This window comes from Nerophis lumbriciformis, linkage group LG14 (genome assembly GCF_033978685.3).
Source record: "Nerophis lumbriciformis linkage group LG14, RoL_Nlum_v2.1, whole genome shotgun sequence".
Taxonomy (NCBI): domain Eukaryota; kingdom Metazoa; phylum Chordata; class Actinopteri; order Syngnathiformes; family Syngnathidae; genus Nerophis; species Nerophis lumbriciformis.
This window is the reverse complement of record NC_084561.2, coordinates 41,332,747-41,351,574: the sequence shown is the minus strand read 5'-3', so window position 1 is coordinate 41,351,574 and position 18,828 is coordinate 41,332,747. Positions and strand designations below refer to the sequence as shown.

The 18,828-nt window shown below is 40.1% G+C and overlaps 1 protein-coding gene across 4 annotated transcripts in view; it reads right to left on the bottom strand.

Annotated features, from left to right (window-relative positions):
• Positions 1 to 6,651: 6,651 nt before the first annotated feature.
• Positions 6,652 to 18,828, bottom strand: part of sox2 (SRY-box transcription factor 2) — a 379,189-nt gene continuing 367,012 nt past the window's right edge. For all 4 annotated transcript variants that reach the window (XR_012050817.1, XR_012050819.1, XR_012050820.1 and 1 more), the window contains one exon: positions 6,652 to 7,133. The gene's annotated coding sequence lies outside the window, so the exon portion shown is untranslated. The remainder of the gene's footprint in view (positions 7,134 to 18,828) is intronic.

Genomic DNA, 18,828 nt, shown 5'->3' with positions numbered 1-18,828 from the left:
AACACAGTATGCCCAAAACATCTTCTTCTAGGTTTCCATTATTCAATGTCTGTGCTCTTTTGCACATTTCAGTCCATCTCTTTGACCAGTCTGAGATTGTTGTACTCCAGCATCCTAAAACCCTTTGTTAATGCTGATACTGATCTTTGATTAGTACTTTTTTAGTGCAACTGCCAGTTGACAACCTGTCTAACTACGAACTACATATTCTATTCTTGCACCGTTGTGCATTCAGGCATCCTACTCCTGTTTATGGCCTTGTAAGAACCTGTTTGTTCTCTGAAGGGGGTCGTTAACAGCAAGGTAAGAGATTTGAAGTTTCCTTGCAATTTCTCGTATTACATAGCCCTCCTAAGCAAACACAACTACTATAAAGCCTGACAGGTATCTCGGGATCCAAATGATCCCAAACCTTTGAGTCAAATCTTGCTTTATTGATTGCTTGCACACAGCCAATCCAACACAAAACAAACCAGTCCCGCCCGCACTCACGCTACCGCTCCCTCTCTTCTCTCGCCCACACACTCACTGACGTCACTCACCTGTTAAAGGGCCACACACACACACACGCTACTCTCATAACAGCTTGTAAGTTCCAAGCCGCAGCTGCGATTGGACCTGGATAGCCTCCGGGAAGAAGTAGTGGACTACCAAGTGCTCGGCACTGAAGATCTTCCTCAGGAAGCAAATATTGACCGGTTTTGGGCCATGCTAGGGAGAGATGGAAGATTCCAGACTCTAGTGCATTTGATGAAAGCACTTTTGTGCATGCCACACAGCAATGCATCATCAGAGAGGGTGTTCAGCATGGTTAGAAAAATAGTGACAGAGAAAAGAACAAAGATGGACAATTCAACCCTTAACTCAACAATGAGTAGATGAGTGTTATGTGTGTGTATATATGTAAATAAATGAACACTGAAATTCAAGTATTTATTTTATTTATATATACATATTTATATAATAAAATAAATGTATATATATATTAGAGATGCGCGGATAGGCAATTATTTCATCCGCAACCGCATCACACAAGTCGTCAACCATCCGCCATCCACCCGAACTAACATTTAATCAAAACCGCACCTGCCCGCACCCGCCCGTTGTTATATATCTAATATAGACGATGCAAGGCATTAGTGAGGTTATAAAGCTTTTGCCTGTTAAAGAAAGGAGACTGATCCAATGCAGTACAGAAATTCGCGTGCCACGCTGTCACGACCCAGACGCACACCAGTGCGCAATCATATGGGAGCCACGCTGAGCGCACCTCCAAGCGCATCTCGCTGCCGGCGACGGCCGGGTATGGGCCCGACGCTCCAGCGCCATCCATTTTCAGGGCTAGTTGATTCGGCAGGTGGGTTGTTACACACTCCTTAGCGGGTTCCGACTTCCATGGCCACCGTCCTGCTGTCTATATCAACCAGGGTGAGCCCCACCCCTTTCATGAGCGCACTGCGCGCAGAGTGACCCCTGTTACGCGCCCCCGGCAACAGGGGTGGCGGGCAGGTAAGCTGCGCGGGCGGAGCGCGCGGAGTGACCCCTGTTACGAGCCCCCGGCCACGGGGGTGGCGGGCAGGTAAGCTGCTTACCTGCTGCGCGTGACGCCGGCTGCGGCGAAGGCGGACGAGGCGGGGTGTCGGTGCGGTGGGCGCGGTGGTGACCCTGGACGTGCGTCGGGCCCTTCTCGCGGATCGCCTCAGCTACGGCTCCCGGTGGGGCCCTCTCGGGGGAAGGAGCCTCGGTCCCGGACCCTGGCGAGGCGTCCCTTCTGCGCTCCATAAAAGTGTCCATCTCTTTTTTTTTTTTCTTCTGTTGTGGCATATGCTGCAGGTGCCTGCTCGTTTTTCGTATGTGGGTAACAACATTTAACTATGTATATATATTTCCAAATTGGTTTAACTGCCACCCGCCTGAATCTATTTAAAATCTAATTTTTTTTTTTTTCAACCGCCCGACCCGACCTGCGGATAAAATCAATTTTTTTTTAATTTCATCCGCCCGATCCGCGGATAATCCGCGGACTCCGCGGTTGTGCCCGCAAACCGCGCATCTCTAATATATATATATATATAGCTAGAATTCACTGAAATATATATATATGAAATACTTGACTTGGTGAATTCTAGCTGTAAATATACTCCTCCCCTCTTAACCACGCCCCTAACCACGCCCCCTCCCCAACCCCGACCTCTCAACCGTTTACACTTAAAAAGGAAGAAGAAAGTCACATTTTTGTGGCTTGATCAGATGCAGAAAAAAAATAAAATAAATTAAAATAAATAAAAAAATTACAAAAAAAAGCAAGTAAACCATGACAAAACCATATCAAAAGTGACACAGTGGACGTGCCAGCAACCTGAAGGTTCCTGGTTCAATTCCCAGCTTCTACCAACCTAGTCATGTCTGTTGTGTCCTTGAGCAAGACACTTCACCCTTGCTCCTGATGGCTGCTGGTTAGCGCCTTGCATGGCAATGTGTGTGTGAATGGGTGAATGTGGAAGTAGTGTCAAAGTGCTTTGAGTACCTTGAATGTAGAAAAGCCATATACCAGTATAATCCATTTCCAAAAAAAAGCAATAGTAGTATGGGAACAATACAAAAAATAATAACAATAATAAAAAATGAATAAAACCATTAATGTCTGTAAGTGCTGATTCAATATCTGTCAGTAAAGGCTTCCAGGTTAGTTCCCATTGATTCATATTTGTAGACTTTGTAAATCTTATTTTTTCAAGAGTCATTACATTCACAAGTTTATTTAACCAGTTAACCAGTTCCAGGTTAACTGGTTTACTGTTTGTTTGTGGGCGGTATAGCTCGGTTGGTAGGGTTAAAAAATTAAAAAAAGTACCCATGATTGTCACACACACACTAGGTGTGGCGAAATTATTCTCTGCATTTGATCCATCACCCTTGATCACACCATGGCAGGTGAGGGGAGCAGTGGGAATCATTTTTGGTGATTTAACCCCCAATTCCAACCCTTGATGCTGAGTGCCAAGCAGGGAGGTAATGGCTCCCATTTTTATAGTCTTTGGTATGACTCGGCCGGGGTTTGAACTCACGACCTACCGATCTCGGGGCGGACACTCTAACCACCAGGCCACTGAGCAGGTGGCTGTGCCAGCAACTTGAGGGTTCCAGGTTCGATCCCCGCTTCCGCCATCCTAGTCACTGCCGTTGTGTCCTTGGGCAAGACACTTTACCCACATGATCCCAGTGCCACCCACACTGGTTTAACCCTTGTGTAACGTTCATATTGTTGTTACTCAGCCAGCGTTTGTGGGTCTGATGGACCCCGTTGCATTTTGTGGTTTTTAATGCCTCACAATCAAATACTTTTATGTTAAAATACTGAACAGATGATTACTGGGATAAGGTAAACATCCGTTCAGTATTTTAACATAAAAGTGTTTGATTGTGAGGCATTAAAAGCCACAAAATGCAACGGGTCCATCAGACCCACAAACGCTGGCTGAGTAACAACAATATGAACGTTGCACGGAAAATTTCTCTGCCAGTTTCTGCATCCCACAGGGATTCTTCTTTTGGGTTTTTGCACCTGCGGTTCCCACACAAGGTTGCAACATTGTCTGTCAACACGGTCTGCTCTCATTTTCTCGCACATTTGACCCTCTGATGCATACTTGCCAACCCTCCCGAATTTTCCGGGAGACTCCCGAAATTCAGCGCCTCTCCCGAAAACCTCCCGGGACAAATATTCTCCCGAAAATCTCCCGATTTTCAGCCGGAGCTGGAAGCCACGCCCCCTCCAGCTCCATGCGGACCTGAGTGAGGACAGCCTTTTTTCATGACGGGAGGACAACGGGGTGACAAGAACTAAATCATCCAGACTAGAGATAAATTGTATTATTATGTTTATCTTACCTAAAAATAAATATATTTATTAATTAAAAAAAAAAAAAAAAAACCTAAATAAATTTTTACTATATTTTGCTAAAAACATCAAAATTAATTGTATTTTTATGTGTATTTTTTTGTGACTCCTTATTACATCCAGGCATAGAATTATACATTAAAATAAACATTTTTGAAATAATTGATTTTAAATTATCATAATAATTAATTTAAGATGACCATATTTAATTATTAAAATAATTGCTTGTTTATCAACAACTTTAGCATTTTATTCATTACATTTTGAAACTCTCAGAAGCCAAGTTATGTTATATACCTTAATATTTATTTATGCAAGTTTGAAGTATCAATGATCTAAACACAGTTTTGTTTGCATATTTTCAGGATGTAGATACATATGTATATATATATATATATATGTATATATATATATATATATATATATATATATATATATATATATATATATATATATATATATATATATGTATGAAATACTTGACTTGGTGAATTCTAGCTGTCAATATACTCCTCCCCTCTTAACCACGCCCCCAACCACGCCCTGTCCCACCCCCGACCACGCCCCCACCCCCCACCTCCCGAAATCGGAGGTCTCAAGGTTGGCAAGTATGCTCTGATGTTCTGTGTACCTACACTCTGTCCTCCTCCTGTCTCGGCCTGCTGAGTGTGCGTCTGTGTGTGGGTGTGTGTGTGTGTGTGTGTGTGTGTGTGTGTGTGTGTGTGTGTGTGGTACACAGAACATCAATTTCTACAGATCTATTAGCCCCGGGTCCAGTGGACCCGGACATCTTATATGTAATAGAAATGTGTAGGAGGGGTGTATGGTGTGTGGTCATTAAAGGGGAACATGATCACAATTTCAGAAGGGTTAAAACCATTAAAAATCAGTTCCCAGTGGCTTATTTTATTTTTCGAAGTTTTTTTCAAAATTTTACCCATCACGCAATATCCCTAAAAAAAGCTTCAAAGTGCCTGATTTTAACCATCGTTATATACACCCGTCCATTTTCCTGTGACGTCACATAGTGAAGCCAACACAAACAAACATGGCGCATAGAACAGCAAGCTATAGCGACATTAGCTCGAATTCAGACTCGGATTTCAGCGGCTTAAGCGATTCAACAGATTACGCATGTATTGAAACGGATGGTTGTAGTGTGGAGGCAGGTAGCGAAAACGAAATTGAAGAAGAGACTGAAGCTATTGAGCCATATCGGTTTGAACCGTATGCAAGCGAAACCGACGAAAACGACACGACAGCCAGCGACACGGGAGAAAGCGAGGACGGATTCGGCGATCGCCTTCTAACCAACGATTGGTATGTGTTTGTTTGGCATTAAAGGAAACTAACAACTATGAACTAGGTTTACAGCATATGAAATACATTTGGCAACAACATGCACTTTGAGAGTGCAGACAGCCCAATTTTCATCAATTAATATATTCTGTAGACATACCCTCATCCGCTCTCTTTTCCTGAAAGCTGATCTGTCCAGTTTTGGAGTTGATGTCAGCAGGCCAGGGAAGCTAGGGTCAATATTCTTCTCTTGATCATCTTCGGTGGCATAAGGGACGGTGTGAGCCAAGACATCCAGGGGGTTTAGCTCGCTCGTCTGCGGGAACAAATTGCCGCCATTGCTTGCCGTGCTACCGAGGTCCTTTGTCCCTGAATTGCTCACACACTCCGGCAGATTCAATGGGGGTCTGGCGGCAGATTTCTTTGACTTTATGGTTGGAAATGCATCTGCTTTGAGTGTCGCAGGATATCCACACATTCTTGCCATCTCTGTCGTAGCATAGCTTTCGTCGGTAAAGTGTGCGGAACAAACGTCCAATTTCTTGCCATTTTCGCATCTTTGGGCCACTGGTGCAACTTGAATCCGTCCCTGTTGGTGTTGTTACACCCTCCGACAACACACCGACGAGGCATGATGTCTCCAAGGTACGGAAAACAGTCGAAAAAACGGAAAATACCAGAGCTGATTTGACTCGGTGTTTGAGAAAATGGTGGATTGCTTCCCGATGAGACGTCACGTTGTGACATCATCGCTCCGAAACCGAATACTAGAAAGGCGTTTAATTCGCCAAAATTCACCCATTTAGAGTTCGGAAATCGGTTAAAAAAATATATGGTCTTTTTTCTGCAACATCAAGGTATATATTGACGCTTACATAGGTCTGGTGATAATGTTCCCCTTTAAGTATGTATTCTGATGTATGTTTGTCACAGAAAATGAGCCAAAGTCAGTGAGTCTCAGTTTGAAAAGTTAATTAATTGTATAATTTTTCTTTTAATAAAAAATGAAAACCACACAAGGGTTAAATGTACCTTAGATATTGGGTTTCACTATGTAAAAGTGCTTTGAGTCACGAGAGAAAAGCGCTATATAAATATAATTAACTTCACTTTAACCTCCTAAGTCACAAGCTGTTTGTTTACATGCTTTTTTCTTATTTATCTTTGCTACTTGGGCTTATTGGACCCTAATTAGAATTAAAACTAAAAATCATCTTTTAATATTATGTGCTTAGTCCATAAGTACACAAATGTGTACTTCATGTGTAGTGACATGCACATTTTTATTTTTACACTTTTTTTTCCAAATTCCATTGCATGTTATACTCTTCTGACACCACCAGATGGCAGTATAAGTGTCCACATAAGTGGCCATAAGACCCCAATTCAGTAGTATACACAATTTTGGAAAGAAAGGGCCACTAAGGCCTTTAGAGGTTGACACACCACGTCTTCTACAGTTTGACGAAGCACACCAACTCCAGTGAAACCACCTGCTCCAAACAACCCGTAATAAATCGATTTTATTATCAATATTTTGTGTGATCTTTTTTCTTGCACACATCCAGCACTGACTCCTGTTGGTTTTTTTTCATTTTTTATTTTTTTTCATTTTCAATCCAGTTTGGATCCGTTCAGCTTGATTGTTCACTTCGCACAACCCGTAATAAATCGATTTTATTATCAATATTTTGTGTGATCTTTTTTTCTTGCACACATCCAGCACTGACTCCTGTTGGTTTTTTTTTCATTTTTTTTTTTTTTTCATTTTCAATCCAGTTTGGATCCGTTCAGCTTGATTGTTCACTTCGCTTCACTCGGACCACGGAAAAATCCGTAACCTGCGTCCGCTGGTGATGTGATTGTGTGTCCGTGTGATGTCAGCGTCTGGGCCCCGTGGCCCTTTGGTCTGATGTAACACCTTCAGCGGCTCCTGCACAAAAGAGAGAAAGTGAGGTTAGTGTGATGCTGGGAGAGAGAGAGAGAGAGAGAGAGGCAGGGTTAGTGTATCCACATGAAAGTCTTCTCTCGCCCGGTGCAATCATCCATGCAGGATGAAGGGATCCATGCAGAGTAGGGAAGGAGTCGCTGCTTTTAAGGAATAATGGGGGAAAAAGAAATGTTGAAGAAACGCATTTGTGTTTTTCTTCAATATTAAGCCGGTTGCATTTGTAATTCGGGTAGGAATTTCTAAATAAGGCGAGTACGATTAGTGGAGACACTGTTATTCCAAAGTCAACTGCCGGCTTTGTTAAAAGAAAATGGAAGAGTTTGGGAACAACAGCAACTCAGCCACCAAGTGGTAGGCCACGTAAACTGACAGAGAGGGGTCAGCGGATGCTGAAGCGCATAGTGCAAAGACTTTCTGCACAGTCAGTTGCTACAGAGCTCCAAACTTCACGTGACATTACAATTAGCCCACGAACAGTACGCAGAGAACTTCATGGATTGAGTTTCCATGGCCGAGCAGCTGCATCTAAGCCATACATCACCAAGTCCAATGCAAAGCGTGGGATGCAGTGGTGTAAAGCACGTCGCCACTGGACTCTAGAGCAGTAGAGACGCCTTCTCTGGACTGATGAATCACACTTTTCCATCTGGCAATCTGATGGACCAGTCTGGGTTTGGAGGTTGCCAGGAGAACGCTACATTTCGGACTGCATTGTGCCGAGTGTGAAATTTGGTGGAGGAGGAATTATGGTGTGGGGTTGTTTTTCAGTAGTCGGGCTTGGCCCCTTAGTTCCAGTGAAAGGAACTTTGAATGTTCCAGGATACCAAAACATTTTGGACAATTCCATGCTCCCAACCTTGTGGGAACAGTTTGGAGCGAGCCCCTTCCTCTTCCAACGTGACTGTGCACCAGTGCACAAAGCAAGGTCCATAAAGACATGGATGACAGAGTCTGGTGTGGATGAACTTGACTGGCCTGCACAGAGTCCTGACCTGAACCCGATAGAAACACCTTTGGGATGAATTAGAACGGAGACTGAGAGCCAGGCCTTCTCCACCAACATCAGGGTGTGACCTCACCAATGCGCTTTTGGAAGAATGGTGGAAAATTCCTATAAACACACTCCCCAACCTTGTGGACAGCCTTCCCAGAAGAGTTGAAGCTGTAATAGCTGCAAAAAGTGTACCCACATCATATAGAACCCTATGGGTTAGGAATGGGATGGCACTTCAAGTTCGTATGTGAGTCAAGGCAGGTGGCCAAATACTTTTGGCAATATAGTGTGTAATATAATAGAAAGTAATTTTTGTCGTTATTAGTTTTACTTTTTCTATATCACAGTATATATCACAGCCTCACAATATACATCACAATATATTATTTGGTAATCAAACCAAAACGGGTTGCACAGGAAGGTCTTGTCTGTGTCCATGTGATGTCAGATGAAACAAAAATTGAGTTGTTTGGCCACAATACCCAGCAATATGTTTGGAGGAGAAAAGGTGAGGCCTTTAATCCCAGGAACACCATGCATATCATCAAGCATGGTGGTGGTAGTATTATGCTCTGGGCCTCTTTTGCTGCCAATGGAACTGGTGCTTTACAGAGAGTAAATGGGACAATGAAAAAGGAGGATTAACTCCAAATTCTTCAGGACAGGCTAAAATCATCAGCCCGGAGGTTGGGTCTTGGGCGCAGTTGGGTGTTCCAACGGGACAATGACCGAAAACACACGTCAAAAATGGTAAAGGAATGGCTAAATCAGGCTAGAATGAAGGTTTTAGAATGGCCTTCCCAAAGTCCTGACTTAAACGTGTGGACAATGCTGAAGAAACAAGTCCATGTCAGAAAACCAATACATTTAGCTGAACTGCACCAATTTTGTCAAGAGGAGTGGTCAACAATTCAAGCAGAAGCTTGTGGATGGCTACCAAAAGCGCCTTATTGCAGGTAAACTTGCCAAGGGACATGTAAGCAAATATTAACATTGCTGTATGTATACTTTTGACCCAGCACATTTGCTCACATTTTCAGTAGACCCATAATAAATTCATAAAAGAACCAAACTTCATGAATCATCACAACTAAAAAAGAGTTGCAGAAATTATTGGAAACTCAAGACAGCCATGACATTATGTTCTTTACGAGTGTATGTAAACTTTTGACCACGACTGTATATATATATATATATAAAAAAAAAAATAAATAAATAGATGAATAAATTTAAAAAAAAAAATATATATATATATATATATATATATATATTTATATATATATATATATATATATATATATATATATATATATATATATATATGTATATATATATATATATATATATATATATATATATATATATATATATATATATATATATATATATATATATATATATATATTTATTTATATATTTATATATATATATATATAAATATATATATATATATATATATATATATATATATTTATTTATATATTTATATATATATATATAAATATATATATATATATATATATATACATATATTTATATATATATATATATAAATATATATATATATATATATATTTTAAATGTATTTATTTATTTATTTTTTATTTTTATATATATATATATATATATATATATATATATATATATATATATATATATATATATATATATATATATTTATATATATATATATATATATATATATATATATATATATATGTATATATATATATATATATATATATATATATATATATATATATATATTTATTTATATATTTATATATATATATATAAATATATATATATATATATATATATATATATATACATATATTTATATATATATATATATAAATATATATATATATATATATATATTTTAAATGTATTTATTTATTTATTTTTTATTTTTTAAATATATATATATATATATATATATATATATATATATATATATATATATATATATATATATATATATATATATATATATAAATATATATATATATATATATATATATATATATATTTTAAATTTATTTATTTATTTATTTTTAATTTTTTTGGGGGGGTATTATCATTATTGTTTTTATTATTATTATTATTTTTTTGTAATATCTATATTTGTGTTGTATCCATGGTTGATCATTTGCATATATATATATATATATATATATATATATATATATATATATATATATACTGTATATATATATATATATATATATATATATATATATATATATATATATATATATATATATATATATATATATATATATATATATAAATATATATATATATATATATATATATATTTTTTTTTTTTTTTTTTTTAATTTATTTATTTATTTATTTATTTTTTGGGGGGGGTATTATTATTATTGTTTTACTATTATTATTATTTTTTTGTAATATCTATATTTGTGTTGTATCCATGGTTGATCATTTGCATCTCTTCTTTTTTTGCTATTTTTTCCTGTCTGCTTTGCTTATTTGCTTTAAGTTGGTGGCTGACATCCTGTTTTAACTGAGTTAAGTATTGTTTTATACGTTGTTTGATTTCTCCTTTGCGTATTTAAAAGCCACCCCTTAGATTCGACATGAGTTTATTTATCTGTTTGCTTATATCTTCCTGTCCCGTAAGAACAGCCGTTGCTGTCTCACCATGTCAGGTTTCCAGTTGTCCAATTTCCAGTTTTATTTCCATTTTTTTTTTTTTGTTGGCTTTAATCCCCTTGGACATATTGTCTCAATCCCCATGTATTACCTCCAAATTTAGTAAAGCAATATTTATTTCACGCTCTGCAGCCAATCAGAAGTGGAACATTGTCTTTTGAAATGACAACAAAGGAAGCAGGAATTACTGGTCATGTACAACAAACAAACAAAATCTATTGTTGTTTGGGTTAAATACTCCTTATTGCTGTTCATAAAACACAGTGTGTATGTTTTTTTTGTTTTTTTTCCTGAACTGAACCCGTAAATCACTGCTCTGAGACGTGGACCAGCAAGACATTATTTGTTCTCTGCGCTGCAATGTTACAATGTTTTACGAAGCTGTGCTACAATTCAAAATGCATTAATAAAATCATTTGTTGAGCATCTCTTCAAACAGCTTAGACTTTAACTGCCTCCCTGAGTGTGTTTTGAAATGAAAGGCCTGTCTCTTTTTTTTTTCTAATAATTGTCTATTCTCATTTTTAGCACAGCCAAGCTTCCTCTTGATGGATTCCCCTTGTGATTTATCAAATACAATTATCGTGCGACTTATTCTGGAGGACCGTTAATGTGTGTATGTGTCAGCTCGAGTGTGTTTAAATAGCATTAAGTAATTGGAAAGCAGGACAGGAGACGGGGAAAATAAATAGTCTTGGAATTACTCAATCCCCCCCCCCCCTTCCACCCCTTTTTTTTTTAAATATACCCTCACTCATCCTCACTATGGCACCTTCAGAAATGTTGGCCTGCAATTATTACGTCTGACAGTGAAGACGATTTGTAATTACAGAGAAATGATTGGAATTGTTTTTTGTTTTTTTAGGCCATGCAGATAGTTACATGGACTAGAGAAATTCTTATATTATTATGAAGTTCCATACCTCATTTGTTAATGAAGTGTACAGGTGTCGTCCTGGTCAGTACGATAACTGAAGCGTGAAGATTACAACGGCCGAACAGGTTGTAACTTAGTCAGGAATTACGGATAATCATTCTTGATAGAAATGCATAGATCGTAATCCAAACTGCAAAAGACACTGAAATGATATATGTTACATACAGAGGTGGGTAGAGTAGCCAGAAATTGTACTCAAGTAAGAGTACTGTTACTTTAGAGATTTATTACTCAATTAAAAGTAATGAGTAGTCACCCAAATATTTACTTGAGTAAAAGTAAAAAGTATGTTGTGAAAAAACTACTCAAGTACTGAGTAACTGATGAGTAACATACACACTCATATCATATATATATATATATATATATATATATATATATATATATATATATATATATATATATATATATATACTGTATATGTATATATATATATATATATATATATATATGTATATATATATATATATATATACATACATATACATTGATATATACAGTATATCATTTATATGTATTTATTTTGCTGTTTTTGTTTACATGTTAAAGGTGTTTTAATGATAATACAAGCATGTTTAACATATAGATTCCTTTCTTTCATGAAGACAAGAATATAAGTTGGTGTATTACCTGATTCTGATGACTTGCGTTGATTGTAATCAGACAGTAGTGATGATAACGTCCACGTTTTCAAATGGAGGAGAAGAAAAGTTCCTCATTTCTGTCTAATACCACATGAAAGTGGTGGGTTTTTGGCATCTTATTTGTCCAGCTTCCATATTCGTTTTTATACACTTTACAAGAAATATATTGGCGTCAAACTCCGTAGCTTGCTAGCTTGTTTGCGCTGGCTTTCGGAGACTCTTGTTTTGAAAGCGCAGGCGCGATGGAGCGGCACTTTTATTGTGAAGACAGGAACGTCCTCATGTGCGATCAGTCTTTAGGCTTTTGACGGGATGTATGGTTGAAATAAAAAAGTATCTTTTATTCTTCACACTTTTGATTGATTGATTGGAACTTGTATTATTAGATTGCACAGTACAGTACACATTCCGTACAATTGACCACTAAATGGTAACACCCCAATAAGTTTTTCAACTTGTTTAAGTCAGGTCATGTGACCACCTGGCTCTGTTTGATTGGTCCAACGTCCCCAGTGACTGCATCTGATTGGTGGAACGAAGTGAAACGTCACCAGTAAGGCAGGCACTATGAAGGTCTGTCTGACAGACCAAAACAAACATAGCGTGCATTAACAGATCGATAAAAATTAGTAGCGAGTAGCGAGCTGAATGTAGATAAAAGTAGCGGAGTAAAAGTAGCGTTCCTTCTCTATAAATATACTTAAGTAAAAGTAAAAGTATGTTGCATTAAAACTACTCTTAGAAGTACAATTTATCACAAAAGTTACTCAAGTAGATGTAACGGAGTAAATGTAGCGCGTTACTACCCACCTCTGGTTACATATACGTTATTGTGGAAGTTGCATCCTCGCAGTCCCACTGTCAGACACCGCACAGGAGCCAAGCGTGCAGGTTTTAACAACAATGGTTTAAAAACATTTTTCTCTCCAGTAGAACGTGACTTTTCAGTCACGTCCGTATCCTCTCTCTCCTCCTGCTCCCGGCCGCTTACTGTTAAAGGCTTACTGAAATGCGATTTTCTTATTCAAAAGGGGATAGCAGGTCCATTCTATGTGTCATACTTGATCATTTCGCGATATTGCCATATTTTTGCTGAAAGGATTTAGTAGATAAAGTTCGCAACTTTTGGTCGCTGATAAAAAAAAGCCTTGCCTGTACCGGAAGTAGCAGACGAGTAGCGTGACGTCACAGGTTGTGGAGCTCCTCACATCCGCACATTGTTTACAATCACGGCCACCAGCAGCGAGAGCGATTCGGACCGAGAAAGCGACGATTTCCCCATTAATTTGAGCGAGGATGAAAGATTTGTGGATGAGGAAAGTGAGAGTGAAGGAGTAGAGGGAAGATAGGGAAGATGCTGTGAGAGGCAGGTGGGACCTGATATTCAGCTGGGAATGACTAAAACAGTAAATAAACACAAGACATATACATACACCCTCCGGGGAACCGGAGGGTGTGTTCTAACTATCGTGGGATCACACTCCTCAGCCTTCCCGGTAAGGTCTATTCAGGTGTACTGGAGAGGAGGCTACGCCGGATAGTCGAACCTCGGATTCAGGAGGAACAGTGTGGTTTTCGTCCTGGTCGTGGAACTGTGGACCAGCTCTATACTCTCGGCAGGGTCCTTGAGGGTGCATGGGAGTTTGCCCAACCAGTCTACATGTGTGTTGTGGACTTGAAGAAGGCATTCGACCGTGTCCCTCGGGAAGTCCTGTGGGGAGTGCTCAGAGAGTATGGGGTATCGGACTGTCTGATTGTGGCAGTCCGCTCCCTGTATGATCAGTGCCAGAGCTTGGTCTGCATTGCCGGTAGTAAGTCGGACACGTTTCCAGTGAGGGTTGGACTCCGCCAAGGCTGCCCTTTGTCACCGATTCTGTTCATAACTTTTATGGACAGAATTTTTAGGCGCAGTCAAAGCATTGAGGGGATCTGGTTTGGTGGCTGCAGGATTAGGTCTCTGCTTTTTGCAGATGATGTGGTCCTGATGGCTTCATCTGGCCAGGATCTTCAGCTCTCACTGGATCGGTTTGCAGCTGAGTGTGAAGCGACTGGGATGAGAATCAGCACCTCCAAGTCCGAGTCCAAGGTTCTCGCCCGGAAAAGGGTGGAGTGCCATCTCCGGGTTGGGGAGGAGATCTTGCCCCAAGTGGAGGAGTTCAAGTACCTCGGAGTCTTGTTCACGAGTGGGGGAAGAGTGGATCGTGAGATCGACAGGCGGATCGGTGCGGCGTCTTCAGTAATGCGGACGCTGTATCGATCCGTTGTGGTGAAGAAGGAGCTGAGCCGGAAGGCAAAGCTCTCAATTTACCGGTCGATCTACGTTCCCATCCTCACCTATGGTCATGAGCTTTGGGTTATGACCGAAAGGACAAGATCACGGGTACAAGCGGCCGAAATGAGTTTCCTCCGCCGGGTGGCGGGGCTCTCCCTTAGAGATAGGGTGAGAAGCTCTGCCATCCGGGAGGAGCTCAAAGTAAAGCCGCTGCTCCTCCACATCGAGAGGAGCCAGATGAGGTGGTTCGGGCATCTGGTCAGGATGCCACCCGAACGCCTCCCTAGGGAGGTGTTTAGGGCACGTCCGACCGGTAGGAGGCCGCGGGGAAGACCCAGGACACGTTGGGAAGACTATGTCTCCCAGCTGGCCTGGGAACGTCTCGGGGTCCCACAGTAAGAGCTGGACGAAGTGGCTGGGGAGAGGGAAGTCTGGGCTTCCCTGCTTAGGCTGCTGCCCCAGCGACCCGACCTCGGATAAGCGGAAGAAGATGGATGGATGGATGGATAGCCACAACACAACCAAGCTTATATTTAATATGCCACAAATTAATCCCGCATAACAAACACCTCCCCCCTCCCGTCCATATAACCCGCCAATACAACTCAAACACCTGCACAACACACTCAATCCCACAGCCCAAAGTACCGTTCACCTCCCCAAAGTTCATTACAGCACATATATTTCCCCAAAGTTACGTACGTGACATGCACATAGCGGCACGCACGTACGGGCAAGCGATCAAATGTTTGGTAGCGTACTCACGGTACCGCGTCTGCGTATCCAATTTAAAGTCCTCCTGGTAAGAGTCTCTGTTGTCCCAGTTCTCCACAGGCCAATGGTAAAGCTTGACTGTCATCTTCCGGGAATGTAAACAATGAAACACCGGCTGCGTTTGTGTTGCCGCAGTCGGCCGCAATACACCGCTTCCCACCTACAGCTTTCTTCTTTGCTGTCTCCATTGTTCATTGAACAAATTGCAAAAGATTCACCAACACAGATGTCCAGAATACTGTGGAATTTTGCGATGAAAACAGATTGACTTAATATGCTGTCCCAAAATGTCCTCCACAATCCGTGACGTCACGCGCTGACGTCATCATACCGAGACGTTTTCAGCAGGATATTCCGCGCGGAATTTAAAATTGCACTTTAGTAAGCTAACCCGGCCGTATTGGCATGTGTCGCAATGTTAAGATTTCATCATTGATATATAAACTATCAGACTGCGTCCAATTCCAATTTTTCCTTGACAAATTACAAAAAATTCCCAGATTTCCCAGAATTCCAGGTTTTCCGGGACATTTATTTCCCATTCAAAATGAACTGGCCATTTTTCAAACTTCCACCATTTCCACATTTTTCAACCTATTCAAGCCATTCCACCTTCAACCTATTCCACCATTCTGGAAATTCCAACTTTAATTTTTCCAAATACAAAAAAATTCCAAGATTTTCCAGAATTCACGCTTTTCCAAAGCCCTATTTCCACCCTTTATTCTGGCGACTACTCCTTCCACATTTTTCAACATATTTCAACCGTTCTACCGTCAAAACATTCCGCTTAATCGGGAAAAAAAATTAAGTTACATTTTTCGAACTGGAAAAATGTCCCGGTTTTCCCGAAATTCCAGGACACCATTTCTCAATTCAACATGTTACTTCTTCAACATTTCTCCACCTATTTGAACGATTTCAACACAAACCATTTCAACTCATTCAGACCATTCAAGTTTTTTTTTACCATTTTTAAAAAAGGTCCCTGCTTTTCTCGAAAATTGGGAAATTCCCATTGAAATCAATGAGACATCTTTCAAAATTCCACAACTCTCACATTTTTCATCTGATTCAAACTGTTCCAACTTCAAAATATTCAGCTTGTTCAGGAATTGTGTGCTCTATGTCAACAATTCTAAAAAAAAAATTCCAGGATTCCAGTTCAACTTCAGTATTGGAGCATTCACACACAATTCCTTCAGGATTTGCCTCATCTAGTTGTATTTAAAATTAAAGTACCACTGATAGTCACACACACACTAGGTGGGGTGAAATTGCCCTCTGCATTTGAACCAACCCCTTGTTCCACCCCCTGGGAGGTGAGGGGAGCGTGGTCGGTAGTAGTGGGTTTCAGTAGGCCTTTAAAGACAACATATGATTAGATGAACACGTACCACCTGTGGAATCTAATCACCTGCCAGCTGTGTCTCGCCGTCAGCACTGCCACGCCCCCGTCTGACGGTGCTCTGTCCTCGGCACCATGGACAGAGGCGGTGACCTTTGCTCCTGAAGGCATATAATAAGCATCCTCTTTGTTTTCGGTCGTCTATGTTACACCGTTTGAAAAGTACATATCCCTGTTATACAAAACCCAAAACCAGTGAGGTCGGCATATTGTGTAAATCGTAAATAAAAAAACAGAATACAATGATTTGCAAATCCTTTTCAACTTGTATTCAATTGAATAGACTGCAAAAAATATATATTTAACGTTTGCACTGAGAAACTTAATTTTTGTTTGGAAATAATCATTAACTTAGAATTTAATGGCAGCAACACATTGCAAAAAAGTTGGCACAGGGACATTTTTACCACTGTGTTACATGGCCTTTCTTTTTAACAAGACTCAATAAACTTTTTTTTTTTTTTTTTTTTTTTCTCTATGCTTTTTTAACCTGTAGAGCACTTTGGTTCAATTTAAAATTTGTTGAAAATGTGCTATATAAATAAAGTTGACTTGACTTGACTTGACTTTAGACCAATTTTTGAAGCTTTTCTGGTGGAATTATTTCCCATTCTTGCTTGATGTACAGCTCAAGTTGTCCAACAGTCCGGGGGTCTCCGTTGTGGTATTTTAGGTTTCATAATGCGCCACACATTTTCAATGGGAGACAGGTCTGGTACCCGCACTCTTTTACTGTGGAGCATTGTCTTGCTGAAATAAGCAGGGGCGTCCATGATAACGTTGCTTAAATGGCAGCATATGTTGCTCCAAAACCTGTATGTACCTTTCAGCATTAATGGTGCCTTCACAGATGTGTAAGTTACCCATGCCTTGGGCACTAATACACTCCCATACCATCACAGATAATGGCTTTTGAACTTTGCGCCTAGAACACCCCGGATGGTTCTTGTCCTCTTTGTTCCGGTGAACACCACGTTCACAGTTTCCAAAAACAATTTGAAATGTGGACTCGTCAGACCACAGGACACTTTTACATTTTGCGTCAGTCCATCTTAGATGAGCTCGGCCACAGGGAAGCCGGCGGCGTTTCTGGGTGTTGTTGATAAATGGCTTTCGCTTTGCGTCGTAGAGTTTTACCTTGCACTTACAGATGTAGAGACGAACTGTAGTAACTGACAGTGGTTTTCTGAAGTGTTCCTGAGCCCATGTGGTGATATCCTTTACACACTGATGTCGCTTTTTGATGCAGTACCGCCCGAGGGATCCAAGGTCACGGGCATTCAATGTTACACGCAATGATTTCTCAAGATTCTCTGAACCTTTTGATGATATTACGGACCATTTTTTTGGCATCATAACATCTTCTTTCGTATTTTTTAAATTTATATTATGTTTATAAACTCAGGAAATATGACCAATGTATGATCCTGTAACTACTTGGTATCGGAATGATACCCAAATTTTAGTATCATCCAAAACTAATGTAAAGTATCAAACAACAGAAGAATAAGTGATTTTTACATTTTAACGGAAGTGTAGATAGAACAGGTACCTCTGGATTGGCAGACCGGGGTGGTGGTTCCTCTCTTTAAGAAGGGGAACCGGAGGGTGTGTTCCAACTATCGTGGGATCACACTCCTCAGCCTTCCCGGTAAAGTCTATTCAGGTGTACTGGAGAGGAGGCTACGCCGGATAGTCGAACCTCGGATTCAGGAGGAACAGTGTGGTTTTCGTCCTGGTCGTGGAACTGTGGACCAGCTCTATACTCTCGGCAGGGTCCTTGAGGGTGCATGGGAGTTTGCCCAACCAGTCTACATGTGTTTTGTGGACTTGGAGAAGGCATTCGACCGTGTACCCCGGGAAGTCCTGTGGGGAGTGCTCAGAGAGTATGGGGTAACGGACTGTCTTATTGTGGCAGTTCGCTCCCTGTATGATCAGTGTCAGAGCTTGGTCCGCATTGCCGGCA